Here is a 14,959-nt window from a genome sequence, read left to right on the forward strand (position 1 = left end):
TCGTATCTCCTTAGCATTTTTAGGTGATTTCCATTCCAATACGGACCGAACCTTGCTTGGATTCACCGCTATGCCTTCTTTGGTTATGATATGTCCAAGAAATTCAACACTATCTAACCAAAATTTGCACTTGCTGAACTTTGCATATAGTCGATGTTCTCTCAAAGTTTGCGGAACTATCTTCAAATGTTTGGCATGTTCTTCTTTATCTTTGGAATAGATTAAAATATCATCTATGAACACTATCACAAACTTGTCCAAGTACTTCATGAATATCTTGTTCATCAAATTCATGAAAATTGCTGGTGCATTTGTTAGTCCAAATGGTACAACCAAGTATTCATGGTGTCCATACCTTGATACGAATGCTGTTTTTGGTACATCTTCCTTCTTGATCTTGATTTGATGGTATCCTGACCTTAAATCTATCTTCGAGAAGACTCTTGCTCCTTGAACTTGATCAAAAAGATCTTGAATTCTGGGTAAAGGATACTTGTTCTTGATAGTTACATTGTTCAAATTTCTATAATCTCCACACATTCTCTTTCCTCCATCTCTTTTATCCACAAAAATAACTCGGTGTACCCCATGGTGACACACTTTCTTGAATAAATCCCTTCTGTTCCAGTTCATCTATCTGAGCTTTCAGTTCCACTAACTCCTTTGGCCCCATCTTATATGGTGGTTGTGCTATTGGTGCTGTGCCTGGAATCAGGTCGATTGTGAATTCGATCTCTCTATCGGGTGGCATTCCCGGTAGTTCCTTAGGAAATACATCCTTAAATTCGTTCACTACAGGAATATCTTCAATTCTCACTTCCTTCAGACTGTTGAGTTCCAATCCAATCTCTAATTCACTGTACTTATCTCCTTGGAACACTATTCTACCTCCGATGGAGTCGTGAAGTGATACTGTTTTGTCTCCACAGTTAATCACCGCTCCATTTTCTGTCAACCAATCCATCCCTAGGATGACTGATATGTCCTTCATGGGTATGATTAATAGGTCCGCGAAATACACACAGTCACATATGGTTAGGACTTGTGCTTCTTTCACGTGGGTCACTAAGATCGTTCCCCCGCGGATAGGACAGGTTATAGGGGTTTCTAACTTAGAACATCTAAGCCCGAATTTTTCCACAAATTCCAATGCAAGAAATGATGTGGTTGCTCCAGTATCAAATAATACTTTGCCAGGATGAGTAAGAATGCTTAGCGTACCTAAGACTGTTTGATCCGACTCTTCCGTTTGTTCCAAAGATGTGCAATTCAGCTTTCCATAAGGCTTTCCCCTCTTATTGTTATTGTTGTTGTAGTTGCGGTTGTTGTTGTTGTTGTTGTTGTTGCGATTGTTGTTGTTGTTTCCACCTCGTCCTCCAGGGCTCTGTCCACTCCAAGACGACTTGTTTGGACACTCCGGCTTGATGTGTCCTTCCTTCCCACAACCATAGCAAATGATTCTGGGTTTTTGACAATCCTTCTGCAAATGACCTTTGAGGCCACAATTGTTGCAGATGATTTGACTGATTGGATTCTGACTCTGACCTCCTCGGTTGTATTGATTACCAGTAGTAGGTCTGTATCGGGGTTTGAAACTTTGATCAGGTAATGGTTTACTGATTGGGTACTTCCTTGGCTCTATACGAGCCCTCTTCCTCCTGTCCTCCTGTACTTGCCTGTAGTCATCCTCGAAAGTGATTTCCGAGTCAATCAGTTCCTGGAATTCGGCAGCTCGTGCCAACCTCGGTTGCATCTTCATGTATGGATTCATGCCTTTCATGAACCGCTTCTTCCGCTTCTCCTCCGTATCTACATCCTCGGTGCATATCCGGCTAACCTATTGAAATCCCGAACATACCGCATGATTGGTGCAGTATTCTGTCTCGTTCTTCAAATTCCCTCTTCTTCAGCTCCACAACGCTGTCCGGAACATGAGCATCCCGAAACTTCTTCTTGAACTCCTCCCGTGTGAATACTTTATCCGGAGGGTGTACTCGCTACAAGGTTCTCCCACCATGATGCCGCTTGGTCCCGACAACGGATAAGTGGTATATCCGATCTTCTCCTCATCGTTGCAACCAACGGTCTTCAATTTCCGTTCAGTATCCATAAGCCAATCTTAAGCGTCCATTGGTTCTGGAGCTGATGTGAATGGTAGTGGTCTTGCATTTTGGAAGTCCGATAGTGTTACTCCTTTGCCTTCATTACCCCTATCATTGATGACATGGGTAAAGAAATCCTGCATATTCTTGCTCTGGCTTTCCTGGTAACTCCTTCTATCTTCCTCCATTGACCTCATATACTGTTGGAAGTCTGGGTGCAACATTGGGTGTGGTGGTGGTGGTGCGTTTTCTGCTCTAGCTGCTGCATCTGCCTCCTCTTTTTCTCTTTCTTCCCGCACTCTGCGAGCCTCTTCGGTTTCTACTAACGCCATTTCCCCCTAGTCCTGTAACAAAGAGCGATTACTCATAATTACACCATGCGAATGTTTTCTCGAGCTCAACTCATTGCCCAGTACTAGTCACACAATGAAATCAAGAAGCAAATCCAAAACAAACATTTATTATGTATATACACCGTATAATACATAACACACTCACAAACTTATATTACATGTGGTATATATAAACCACTTATTTGGCTCCAAGCCCAAGCCAACGGGAATTTAAAATACGTTCTATTACAATACCACCTAGATTACTTTATTCTTCCTTGGAGCTCTACTCCTCATCGTCTTCATTCGCCTCCGCGTACATCCCCGGGGTCCAACCAAGTACAGCGAGTAGTCTTCCGAACACCGTCCGAACAAAGGTCCTTCCGATAGGTATGTAATCCGAATCGGACGAAGTGCCGAGACAGAGATCCGTCATTCCAAAGTAACTAGATAAAGACTCATACATATCCCCGGTGGAATACAAGTGCCTCTTCTCCAGATCATCCATGGAGGATTCCTATTCATTTGACCCCTCATCATCTTCTTCTTCTTTTTCTTTGTTCCGTAACTCTCACCTACTTCGTACTCGTGATGGTTTAGATGTACCCATCTCCAAATCTAAAGAAATGGAATCCGTACCTTTCTCTTCCTGCTCGTAGTGTTGGTTAACATTTGGGTTAACCGCATCACTCTCATCTCCGGTATCACATGGAATTGGCTCCTCCTCATCACCGAAAGGTTCCCCGAAACGCCAACCCGTCGAGTTTTCAATCGGTGACTCCGAGCAATTTATGTTCCATGAGTGGTCTCCCCCATATCCAGTATCATACGATGCTGACACATGTGGATAGTGCGGAACAAAGTTAGGTGTAAGTGGGTCTCTGGTAGGTAGATTTCTCTTGAACCACTGGTCACTCAAATCTACATCACTGTCTGGGTTAAAGAAGGGTGTAGTATGTTGTGGTTGTGCCCTCAAGTCATGCATCCGAGTTTGGACTTTATCGGGGTCCGTGAACTCAGCTAGCATGTGGTCAATCTCACCTCTCATCTTCATGTGTAAATGATACATCGTGGTCAATAAAGACTTACAGACTATCCATGTGCCTGTGGCTGCAGCTTCGAGACTTCGTGGGCTAACACCAAATGATTAAGAGTGGGATCCTCATCTTCCTCGGCATGAGGTATATGAGAAAATTCCGAACATAGGAGTTCTACTCGACTTGTGCTGCCTTATCTCAAGGATTGCCTTGAATAGGCCCATATGGTAAGCTTGTGGTGATAGTTTTGGCTTCTCCGTATGGCATTATACGGCTCATCGGCAGTTTTTCCGGTAGTTGGACCGATACTCGCACTTGGCTAGGATTTCCCCATCATAGTAAGTATACTTGATAACGTGTATCCGTGGATCGCAATGAAGTTCCTTCAACATCCCACACAGGAGAGCTGTTATTGGTCCATCATAATCACCGAGCCAACCCTCAACTTTCCTCAAAGTCCTCTTGGGAAAAGTGTTCGCCATTATGGCTGTATACAAAAGCAGAATATTAGTAGTGATAATGCATTCTAATAGCTATAATAAAGAATTATCGCACTAAAATATATGGTTTTGCTATTCTCAAGTGAATAACCACCATATTTCTAGAGAATCCTTTACTATTTCTACTAGACTCCTACAGGTTTCTTCCCTATACTAGGTTTTTCCAACCTAAGGTCGCAACATTTGCTCTGATACCAGCTCGCGGTGACCCGAAGCATACCACCGCATGTTGTAGTATACAAGTCGTTGATATGATCTTTGTGAAGGGGCTTCCTCACAAATTGCCATATCCCTCGAGTGGTACAACGAAACATTGCAGGTCATAACACTCCATACTTTATTACAAACATTGTCTTACAAGTTGGTATTCTCACGAGTCCTATGAGAACACCCTAAGAGACTACTAAAGTACCATTACAACTTATACTAAAGATGAAAAGAGCTCAACAACTTATTTAGGTAAGTTCTACGTTGCTCGGCTCTATGATACTAAGGTATGTCACTACTCCTCCACCTCCGTGTCATCCGGTCCGTAGACTATCCCATAGTCTACGCCTTCCACTCCGCCGGTAAGATCGGGTTCTTCGTAGACCAGCTCGTAGCTTCCTTCCGGTGCTCCATCGTTGATAGCCTCCACTTCGGGATCACGGTCTAGCAAGGGTGTCGAAAGAAAGTGAGTACAGAGGTACTCGGCAAGTTCTAAAAGAATAAAAGGTGTTTTATGCACTAGCTACGACCATTGATCGAGAAATCGCCGGTCAATGCATGTTTTGCAATCATTTCTTCAAAAGGTTGCTTTTATTATGAAAACTATGCCCGTCGGCCTTCACGGAGTTGACCAGAACTTCGTGGAGTTCCTTTCCTGCCGCGTTCGCAGCTTCCTTCCCGGAACAAGGAGTGACAGCCACAATTTGATACACTCTGCAGAGGTGCGTTACTTTTCCCACAAGAGATCTCACCCTTTTTGCCATCCGCGAGGACTTGCCCCCGTTCACACTTCCTTTGGTGTGAGGCCAGGTATAAAGATCCAAGCCCACACCGCCTTCTCCGCGACCGCAAACCCACCCTTTTGTCCACCCGCACACCTCCAGTAGACTTCCCCGATAATACGGCTTTACTCATGGTGTACTTTGGACAATCCTTCATAGATCGTAGAGCCATCATCACTAATGGATGGGGATTTAAAAGGCTATCCCAACCTACGGCAGTGCCTCCAACACCCCGCCGGCTCTACCAATCCGTTGGCGTGCGTAAGGGAAAAGATACGACCGGCTTCCCCGCAGCCATTATAGATCTCATGGTCAACGCGGTTTGTACGGCGCTAGAATCACTCGGACGGCATTGGTAATTTAATCCTAGGGTGATATAACCCATTGCAATGGAACCTCCACCATATCAACACATACCATGGTTCCATTGCCAGCCACATAGTCATATTCATAGTTGGAAAATAACATTTCATTTGCGATGCAGGAATGATAAGTATATAGCTTTGCATTAAAAGTAGTAAAAATAATCAAGTTGACATGAGCAAGGGTGAACTTGCCTGTGGACTGCGAGATAGTGCAGTTCAATGCAGTTGATGGAACCTGGACCTCGGGTTCTGTAAGAAGCATCATTGTCCGGTAAGGACAATGTTATAAAAATCCAAATAATGCAATCATGGATGTATTATTTTATGTTGAATCCCTTTACCCCATTGAATTATTACAATTTAGGGTTGTATTTAAGATTTATGTCTTCGACGGTAATTTACAATTGATTTAAAAGTATTAATCATTGTAATTCACACAAAGTACAACAATTCAAAGTAAAATGATTTTACTTTATAATTACCTTAGTTATTCCAAAATAATTTGAAATTATAGAGTTACCTCTATAGTTTTTGGAATAAAAAGGAATATAGTATTTTCTTGGAAAAATACCCTTTGCAATAGATATGACATGGAATATTAGAATTTCATTTTGAAATGTTTGAAAATAAGTATTTGAACTTATTTGATATTTTTCCTTGAATTTTAAATACAAGGAAATAATAATTTAAACTTCCAAGTTATTATTTGAATTCTGAAAATTCATAATTTTGAATTTGTTTCTTAAATTCCATTTCATATTTTATCCTTGTTAAGATTGATTTTTCATTCATAAATCCAATTTTTATTGGATTTTTAGAGTTGTTTATGATTTATTAAAATTTGGTAAAGTTTTGGTCTTTTATTAAATGAAAAATGACCAAAATACCCCTCGGACCCCTATTGGGCCCGACCCAATAGCCTAACCCGAGGACGGCCCAAATAGGCTGGCCCCCTTTTGGGTTTGGTGGCGCCGAAGCGGCCCACCACTCTCACTCTCACTCGGCCCTCTTCTCACTCGTCTAACCCTAATCTCTGGCGACCCTGAGGCGATGGCGTCGCCACCATGGCCGCCGCCCTGCTCCGGCCATCACCGGCCTCCTCCGGCATGGCCACCTACCGATCTAGAACCGCCTCGAGCAGATCTATCGATCTGTCCGAGCCGTTTCTCTCCTCTCGTCCTCTCCTGGCGAATCGCCTCGATCTGGATCTCCTGGAGAATCGCCATGGCGATCTGGTGGTCTCCGACGAGCTCTCGCCTTCGTCGTCAACGTGTGCGCCTCCGAGACCGACCTGGCGCGGGTGCTGCTTGCAGTGCCTGTGCCGTCGTCTCCATGCTGTGCTGCTGTGGTGTTCGTGCTCGTCGGCGTAACGCCGGCGCCTTCCCTGGCTTTGCAGCTGCTATGGCCGCGCGGGCACTGCCTCGCCATGCCATAGCTTCTGCCTCCAGGCGCGGGTAAGGTCCTCTGCTCCCCTCCTTCTCTTCTGTGCGCCTCCCTTGCCACTGTTCTTCTTCCTCCTCATGATCTGTTGCTCTCTCGGTGGTCTTGTGACCATCTAGAGCCATGCTATTGCTCGTGCAATCTTCTCGTGCTTCGGTTTCTCGCACGCTCATGGCCCAATGACCATTTCCTGGTATCGGCACATGCCGCTTTGCTTGCTTGTTCATGCTAGGCTTGCCTTGTTGCTACCCCTAGCATGATCTACACTTACCACTGCTCTATCGTGCTTGCTCAAGAGCTATCTATGCCATGCTATGATTGGTTATGACTTGCTTATGCTCACTCGGTCTATCATGCTTGCTTGTCTAGGTGCGCTTGTGATGCATCCGTGACACTTGTGTGTGTGCCGGAGGTGCTCGTGATATGATTCGAGTACTAATTCCGCAATCCAATGATCCATTGGATCATTTCTTGCTTGTTGGCAAATCTCTCTGTGTAGCTTGGCTTGCTATGATTGATCAATTTGATCAATTGTTTGTCAGTGATTGCTTACTGGCTAACACTGTGGTTATATGGTTCACTTATTTGGTGATGCTGATGCTCAAGCATCACTGTGCTGTTGCTTACTTGCTCTAGTGGCTATGAATTAAATTGTGTTGCTTAACAGTATGCTACTGTCATGCTTAGCATGGATCTGTGATAAATTCATGCTTAGATTACTTAATTCTGATGAACTGCTTATGCAGTGATGATTTAAATGTCTTGCTTGTATATGAGTTTGCTGTTCATGATTCTTTTACAAGCAATTAAACTCGAATCCATTTCCGGATAATGATGTGGTCTATTTGGCTTGCTCTTATTTGGTGCTAAATGTGATGTGACCTCGGTAGCCTTGCTATCGATCGGTTTCTCACCAAGTGGTTGGATCTTGTTGGCTACTCAACTTTGCTTGCATATTAGGGGATCATAGTAAGTATGAATGCCAATATGCTTGCTCGTGAAGAAATCTAGGGTTTCGATGGTTGCTTGCTTAGGATCTTCTGTGTAGTCTTAGCTGCTAATCTATGCTATCTACTGGTGCTATCTGTGCATGTGATCTTGCTAGTGTGCATCTATGCATGCCTTCTAGCCTCTGTGCACATGATTTGTATCTGGATGGTTTCTGTCTTAGTAGCTTTTGACTGGCAGTAATCCTTGGTGAAAACCAAGTGATGATCTACCCATATGAGCATCTGCTCATTCCCATGCTTATTTCATGCATATATGATGGATCAAATCCATTGGATCTGTCCAGGAACTTGGTATACCTTGTTCCAGCTCCTAATATTAAATATTTGGTTGATGTAGACTTGGGGTTTCTGTTCACGGCCCTTCACCTCCAGATTCCGGTTGATCTTCTCGAGTCACCATGATTCCTGGTGGCTAAGTTGGTTGTGTTGGTTTCTGTTCTTGGTTATGAACTGGATGAACTGTGCTTGTTCTTGCTTCACCCTTACCTGGTGATCTTATCTGATCGACTGTGCACTGGTTCTAGGGTTTGTGTGCTATTTATATGGTCTCTACTTCTTCCCCGGCCATGACACACAAGCCCGGTTACTTTATGACTCACCCCTTGCATTGCCTTGCTGTTGCTTGGCTAGCAACAGCCTTCATATGGTGAAACTTGAGCCCCGTGGCTTGCTCAGGTCTCGGTCTGCCTATGTTTATCCGATGCTCGTCCGGGAGTTTTGGACAAGCACAAGTGTGCTTGTGACAGCTTTCACCGTCCAAACCGAACTTTGTGTTATTTCCGCTAACCGTCTAAACCGAATCTTGCTAACACTTGTATTCGGCTAGTACCTGTTATTTGATTTGCAGGTTTGAAGGTGAATATGACCAGAAGATCATCCTCAAGACACTTAGTTTAGGTTTAGTTTAGAATTAAACTTGTAATTTTTCCTTTTCTTTTATTCTGTTCATTATATCTCAATTCTTGTATCAAGAATATTGTAAAGACTTTGTAATTGTGTTGTATATCAATAAAGCTCAAGTTTTTGGTTTATGAGCTTTTGTATTATGTAATGTGTATATTCTTGATTAAATATTGTATTTTATATTCACTTTGAAATTCAAAATGATTTGAATTTGTATCTTGTGTTTGAATTTTAAATTCATTGTTTATATTGTGTGATGTTTATATTTAAATGTTTAACACTTATCAAATGCAAACATTCCCCAAAGTAACAAGTTACAAAAGAGATCATGTCGAAATTTCCCTAACTCACATTGCCTAACCTTAGATGCAAAATGAGAGAGAACCTCGATCCCTCTTAGGTTTAGTTGCAATAAGGCGCGAAAATTTCCCCCGTTTTGCGATGAAATGCACATCCCATTTCTAAATCTACCCTTCGTTGTTCCTATGTTCACGGGTTATTACAATAGTCCGGGGGTGAACTACTCACTCATCACTCCGGAGGCGACCATGGCGGTGTAGAGTCCTCCGGGAGATGAATCCCCTCTCCCAGCAAGGTGCCGGAGGCGATCTCCTGAATCCCCCGAGATGGGATTGGCGGCGGCGGCGTCTCTGGAAGGTTTTCCGTATCGTGGCTCTCGGTACTGGGGGTTTCGCGACGAAGGCTATTTGTAGGCGGAAGGGCAGGTCAAGGGGCGTCACAAGGGTCGAAGAGGCGGTGACACCATAAGGCGGCGCGGCCAGGGCCTGGGCCGCGCCGGCCTACCTCCTGGGCCCCCTGTGGGTCCACTCTGGCGACTCTCGGGTGTTCTGGATGCTTCCGGGGATTCTAAGATGCTAGGCGTTGATTTCGTCCGATTCCGAGAATATTTCCTTACTAGGATTTCTGAAACCAAAAACAGCAGAAAACAGGAACTGGCCCTTCGGCATCTCGTCAATAGGTTAGTTCCGGAAAATGCATAAATATAACATAAAGTATGCATAAAATATGTAGATATCATCAATAATGTGGCATGGAACATAAGAAATTATCGATACGTCGGAGACGTATCAGCATCCCCAAGCTTAGTTTCTGCTCGTCCCGAGCGAGTAAACGATAACAAAGATAATTTACTGGAGTGACATGCCATCATAACCTTGATCATACTATTGTAAAGCATATGAGCTGAGATCAAATCATTCAAAGCAAGTGTCTATATTGATATAAGAGATGATAATGCAAGAGTTAGACAAGCTAGAAGTTTTCATGAACTATTGCTTTAAAGACATGCAACCGTACAAAGTTCATTAAAGATGTATTAAGTATTCAGCATAGAAGTTCTATCCTTCATTCCAAGCATCAAGTAAATTTTCACAACATAAGAAGGATTCAGTCAAGTAAACATAAACATGAACGTCATGAATCAACTATTTCGAAGTCTACTCAATCGGTGAGCGCAAGCATTTGGTATTAGCACCAGGATGTTACGGCATAAAGAACGTTAATGGGGGTTTGGAAGGCCAAATGGAAGAAAGGCTTGCAAAGCTATAAATGACCATTAGACAAGAGGAAGCCTTATGATCGATGCTATGCAAGGAGTAGTGATTGCCATGCAACGGATGCACATAGAGCTATATGTGTATGAAAGCTGTCCAATGGAACTAGTGGGGGTGCATCCAACTTGGTTGCTCACGAAGACCTAGAGCTCTTTTGAGGAGGCTCATCATTCGAATATACAACCCAAGTTCTATAGTGTAAATTCCCCACATAGTTATACTAGTAAAACATGAAAACTCTCTCATATGAATGTAGGTGCTAAACATGAGCACAAATGATGACTATGAATAATGCGGGTGCTAAAACATGAGCACACGTGTGGATAAAAGATAGTAATGCTGCCCCCTTTTTCTTTGTTTTTTTTTTCTTTCTTTTCATTTTTTTCTTTTTTCTTTCTTTTTTTTTCTTTTTGATGGCCTCCACGGATCTTTTCATTTTTAGGGGCAACATCCTAATTATGACAACACACTTTTTGGTACAAATAACTCATAATGAATGAAACAAGATGTATGAAACTGTATGCCTCTGCCAGTGTAGCAGGATGTGCAATGATCTAGCGTAACATGGGTAAACCACACATCAGTTGTATATGATCATGCAAAGCAATATATAAATAATAAATGACAACATGGCATGTAATGTAAAATGGATGTTGCATGGCAATATATCTCGGAACAGCTATGGAAATGCTGTGGTAGGTAGGTACGGTGGCTGTTTTGAGGAGATGTATGGGCTTATGTGTAGGAGAACAAGAGAAAGTTCCCCCACGGGTTTGGATGTACCGGCGAAGTATGCACAATTCTCAATGTGTGCAAAAGGCAATGCACAGTACCGAAGAGGCTAGCAAATTTGGATGGTGGAAGTGCCAAAAACCGTAGCTTAACATTAGTCAAAAAGAACTCACAAGCTTATTGCAAACGACTAGCGGGTTCATCATTAAGAGCATGATTAAAATTTACTCCAAGGAGGGCCGTTCACGGTGGCACAAGTACCCCGCTAGCTCCCTCGACCTTCAGCACAACTTAGTTATTACGATGAACTCTCAGACATGGAAAGCTATCAAGTCCAACTACGCCTTCAACTATTTAAATAGAGTTTGTAGTACGGCACAAGCTTAAAGACAACAATCCACTACTAATTTTAACTTATTTATCCAGCAAGCCTTACCATCTAAATACCTCAAAACATTTGCAAAGAATCAAGTTATCAAAGCTCAATGTTCTACAAGTATTTTATTATACACTACCACATGCAACATTTCCCGTTTCCAACCATACAACAATTTAACGAAGAAGAAACTTTGCCATGAATATTATGAGTACAGCCTAAGGACATACTTGTCCATATGCAACAGCGGAGCGTGTCTCTCTCCCACACAAAGAATGCTAGGATCCATTTTATTCAAACAAAACAAAAAAACAAAAACAAACCGACGCTCCAAGTAAAGTACATAAGATGTGATGGAATAAAAATATAGTTTCAGGGGAAGAACCTGATAATGTTGTCGATGAAGAAGGGGATGCCTTGGGCATCCCCAAGCTTAGACGCTTGAGTCTTCTTGATATATGTAGGGGTGAACCACCGGGGCATCCCCAAGCTTAGAGCTTTCACTCTCCTTGATCATGTTGTATCATCTCCCTCTCTTGATCCTTGAAAACTTCCTCCACACCAAACTCAAAACAACTCATTAGAGGGTTAGTGCACAATCAAAATATACATGTTCAGGGGTGACATAATCATTCTTAACACTTTTGCACATTGCACAAAGCTACTGAAAGTCAATGGAATCGAAAAATCCATCGAACATATCAAAACAGGCAATGCGAAATAAAAGGCAGAATCTGTCAAAACAGAACAGTTCGTAAAGACGAATTTTATTGAGGCACCGGACTTGCTCAAATGAAAATTCTCAAATTGAATGAAAGTTGCGTACATATCTGAGGATCACTCACGTAAATTGGCATAATTTTCTGAGTTACCTACAGAGAATTTTTCCCAGATTCGTGACAGCAAAGAAATCTGTTTCTACGCAGTAATCCAAATCTAGTATGAACCTTACTATCAACGACTTTACTTGGCACAACAAAGCACAAAACTAAGATAAGGAGAGGTTGCTACAGTAGTAAACAACTTCCAAGACTCAAAATAAAACAAAGGTACTGTAGTAAAAACATGGGTCGTCTCCCATAAGCGCTTTTCTTTAACGCCTTTCAGCTAGGCGCAGAAAGTGTGTATCAAGTATTATCGAAGGATGGTGCATCTACAGCGGGGTGTGGGGTTTTCTCAACTATGCATTTTATCTTTTCTATGTGAGTTTCAGAGGCTCCCTTTTCATTAGTCTTAGGTTTGCTACTCTCATCAAACAAATCTTCAGGAACAATCCAATCAAAATTCTTTTCTAGTGCCTCGCACATTCCCAAGAGCTTGCAAGGTATTGATGTTTTAATATCCCCCTCATAATTAACTTCATTAGTGTACTTTTGTCTATCTTTTTCCATCTTCTCAAGGGTACTGGCAAAATTGGTATAAGAGCCTAGCATATTATATTTAGTGAAGACTTTTCTAGCTTCTCTTGCTATTCCCCCAAATTCTTTAAGAAGGGTTTCTAATACAAAATCTTTCTTTTCTCCTTCTTACATATCACAGAGTGTAAGAAACATATGTTGAATCACGGGGTTAAGATTAACAAATCTAGCTTCTAACGCGTGTACTAAAGAAGCAACAGCAATTTCATAAGTAGGAGCAAGTTCTACCAAGTGTCTATCTTCAAAATCTTCAACCGTACTAATATGAGTGAAAAAATCTTCTATATTATCTTTCCCAAGGATAGACCCTCGGCCTACCGGTACATCTTTAAGAACAAACTTAGGAGGAAACATGATGAAATAAGTAAAGTAAATGCAAGTAACTAATTTTTTTGTGTTTTTGATATAGCAAACAAGATAGCAAATAAAGTAAAACTAGAAACTAATTTTTTTGTGTTTTGATTTAGTGCAGCAAACAAAGTAGTAAATAAAATAAAGCAAGACAAAAACAAAGTAAAGAGATTGGGATGTGGAGACTCCCCTTGCAGCGTGTCTTGATCTCCCCGGCAACCGCGCCAGAAATTTAGCTTGACACGCGTACAACACGCGACCGTTGGGAACCCCAAGTGGAAGGTGTGATGCGTACAGCAGTAAGTTTCCCTTAGTTAGAAACCAAGGTTTATCGAACCAGTAGGACTCAAGAAGCACGTTGAAGGTTGATGGCGGCGAGATATAGTGCGGCGCAACACCAGGGATTCCGGCGCCAACGTGGAACCTGCACAACACAAACCAAGTACTTTGCCCCAACGAAACAGTGAGGTTGTCAATCTCACCGGCTTGCTGTAACAAAGGATTAGATGTATAGTGTGGATGATGATTGTTTGCGGAGAACGAGTAGAACAAGTATTGCAGTAGATTGTATTTCAGATGTAAAGAATTGGACCGGGGTCCACAGTTCACTAGTGGTGTCTCTCCCATAAGATAAATAGCATGTTGGGTGAATAAATTACAGTTGGGCAATTGACAAATAGAGAGGGCATGACCATGCACATACATATTATGATGAGTATTGTGAGATTTAATTGGGCATTACGACAAAGTACATAGACCGCTATCCAAGCATGCATCTATGCCTAAAAAGTCCACCTTCGGGTTATCATCCGAACCCCCTCCGAGTATTAAGTGGCTAACAACGAGACAATTGCATTAAGTATTGCGCGTAATGTAATCAATAACTACATCCTCGGACATAGCATCAATGTTTTATCCCTAGTGGCAACAAGACATCCATAACCTTAGAGGTTTCACGTCACTCCCCGCAGTTCACGGAGACATGAACCCACTATCGAGCATAAATACTCCCTCTTGGAGTTACTAGCAAAAACTTGGCCAGAGCCTCTACTAATAACGGAGAGCATGCAAGATCATAAACAACACATAGATATAAATTGATAATCAACATAACATGGTATTCTCTATTCATCGGATCCCAACAAACACAACATATAGCATTACAGATAGATGATCTTGATCATGTTAGGCAGCTCACAAGACCCGACAATGAAGCATAACGAGGAGAAGACAACCATCTAGCTACTGCTATGGACCCATAGTGCAGGGGTGACTACTCACTCATCACTCCGGAGGCGACCATGGCGGTGTAGAGTCCTCCGGGAGATGAATCCCCTCTCCGGCAGGGTGACGGAGGCGATCTCCTGAATCCCCCGAGATGGGATTGGCGGCGGCGTCTTTGGAAGGTTTTCCGTATCGTGGCTCTCGGTACTGAGGGTTTCGCGACGAATGCTATTTGTAGGCGGAAGGGCAGGTCAAGGGGCGTCACGAGGGTCGAAGAGGCGGTGACACCATAAGGCGGCGAGGCCAGGGCCTGGGCCGCGCCGGCCTACCTCCTGGGCCCCCTGTGGGTCCACTCTGGCGACTCTCGGGTGTTCTGGATGCTTCCGGGGATTCTAAGATGTTGGGCGTTGATTTCGTCCGATTCCGAGAATATTTCCTTACTAGGATTTCTGAAATAAAAAACAGCAGAAAACAGGAACTGGCCCTTCGGCATCTCGTCAATAGGTTAGTTCCGGAAAATGCATAAATATGACATAAAGTATGCATAAAACATGTAGATATCATCAATAATGTGGCATGGAACATAAGAAATTATCGATACGTCGG

The sequence above is a fragment of the Lolium rigidum genome, chromosome 3 (assembly GCF_022539505.1).
Source record: "Lolium rigidum isolate FL_2022 chromosome 3, APGP_CSIRO_Lrig_0.1, whole genome shotgun sequence".
Classification (NCBI taxonomy): Eukaryota; Viridiplantae; Streptophyta; class Magnoliopsida; order Poales; family Poaceae; genus Lolium; species Lolium rigidum.